Consider the following 2,110-nt stretch of genomic DNA (forward strand, 5'->3'; position numbering starts at 1 on the left):
CCTGGAACACAAAGACCCAGATGCCTCCAACTTGTCCCCTGCGGTAATCTCTAGCAGTGCCCCAGGAGATCGGCTGTTTTTCCAAGAGCCAGGATGGACCTTATCTGTAGTTTCTGAAATAAAAGCTTTAACATACACATCACTTGCTAGACTTACAACTTTTTACCTTAAGCTAAAGTTTTCCAAGTCTTGAATCCCCTGTCATAACATTCCCAAGCTTACTTGACAAAGGATTCAGTGTGCTAAAGTGGGAGAAAGAGCACAAGTTATTAAATTTGAAAATAAATAGTAATGAGAGAAATGCTGTGTGAATTGAAAGGAAATGGCCAGGCAATTAAAAGTAAGTCATGAGGGAGAGAGAGTGATTTTTGAACTTAAAATAGGTCTGGCCCTGGCCAGGTAGCTCACTTGGTCAGAGAGTGTCCCCATATGCCAAGGTTGGGGGTTAGATCCCCAGTCAGGACACATACAACAATTGAATGCATAAATAAGTGGAACAAAAAAATTGATCTATCTCTCTCTCTCAAAAAAAATTAATACATTTAAAAAGAAAGAAAGAAAGAAATAAGTCTGGTTTGCCCATTAGTCACAGGGGAGTACTGATTTCATTGTTAAAATGCTGAAGGTTTCCTGCCCAGTTTGCTGGGAACTCTGACCGGTGATGTTGGAACCTGACTTGTGCTTCCTCTGGAATTGGCACTAGTTAGAATTAAAGAAAATTAACTAAGGCTGAGCTTGAGGGGAGGGGGCACGAGTAGCAAGAGTCATGAACCAGAGTCTGATAGAACACACTGAGGGTTTAAACTGCTGTCCAGTGTGGCAGATTTCAGATCCCAAGGGAAATGGACCTGAGGGGTCACAGGAGCCCCAGGCATAGGGAAGTGAGTTTGGCACACACTGCAAAGGGTCCCTGCAAGATGACACAAGTAGTTCTTAGAAACCAGATCTGGCTTTTGGCTCTCTGAGCAGCACCATGGCAGTGGTCACAAACAAGTGCCTGACAAAAGGTGCAAAAAGGGAAAAAAAGAAGAAAGTGTTTGCTCTATTTTCTAAGAAAGATTGGTATGATGTGAAAGCACCAGCTGTGCTCAATATATGAAATGTTGGAAAAACACTAGTCATGAGAACTCGAGGAACCAAAATTGGGTCAGATGGTCTGAAGGGTCATGCATTTGAAGTGAGCCTAGCTGATCTGCAATATGATGAAGCTGCATTTAGAAAATTCAAGCTGATTACTGAGGAGGTTCAGGGAAAAAACTGTATGACTGATTTCCATGGCATGGATCTTACCTGTGACAAAATGTGCTCCATGGTCAAAAAATGGCAGACCATGATTGAAGCTCTCATGCTGATGTCAAGTCTACCAATGGGTACTTGCTTCATCTGTTCTGTGTTGGTTTTACTAAAAACCGCAACAATCAGATTCAGAAGACCTCTTCCGCTCAGCATCAACAGGTCCTCCAAATCCGAAAGAGGATGATGGAAATCATGATCCAAGAGGTGCAGACAAATGACTTGAAAGAAGTGGTTAATAAATCGACTTCAGATGGCACTGGAAAAGACATGGAAAAGGCTTGGCAATCTATCTGCTTCATGTTGTCTTTGTTGGAAAAGTCAAAATGCTGAAGAAGCCGAGGTTTGAAGTGGGAAAACCATGGAGCTTCACGGTGAAGGTGGCAGTTCTGGAAAAGCTACTGGGGATGAGACAGGCACTAAAGTTGAATGAGCTGATGGATTTAAACCCCCAGTCCAAGAATCTGTTTAAATTCTGACATTTAATGGTGACAAATAAAAAAGCCTATTTGTGACATTTAAGAAAAAAGAAAAAAAAACATCTAGATGTGGCCTCTAGAAAAAAGAAATATGTCACAGGTAAGAATATCCAGATCTTACACCTGCTGGCCAGATCAGACCTGGGGCCCAGCTGGGGTGGGAGAGAGTAAAAGGAACGGGCAAAGGCACTGGGCAGAGTTGTAATGGTCATTGAGCAGACCAGTTAAACATGGGGGGTTTGGGGGCAGAGTGCTGCAACCCCCTTGTTTTTGCTCCTCCTTTTACCCCGGAGACTTAGGGAGAGGAATGTGTGCTGGTCCAGTGTGTATTACTACAT

General features: G+C 42.9%; 1 pseudogene; it reads left to right on the forward strand.

Moving 5' to 3' along the window:
• The first annotated feature begins 973 nt into the window (after window positions 1-973).
• Window positions 974-1,765, forward strand: LOC123816450 (annotated as a pseudogene).
• The last annotated feature ends 345 nt before the right edge of the window (window positions 1,766-2,110 follow it).

This window comes from Phyllostomus hastatus, unplaced genomic scaffold, assembly GCF_019186645.2.
Source record: "Phyllostomus hastatus isolate PE091 unplaced genomic scaffold, TTU_PhHast_1.1 phas_contig_1048, whole genome shotgun sequence".
Classification (NCBI taxonomy): Eukaryota; Metazoa; Chordata; class Mammalia; order Chiroptera; family Phyllostomidae; genus Phyllostomus; species Phyllostomus hastatus.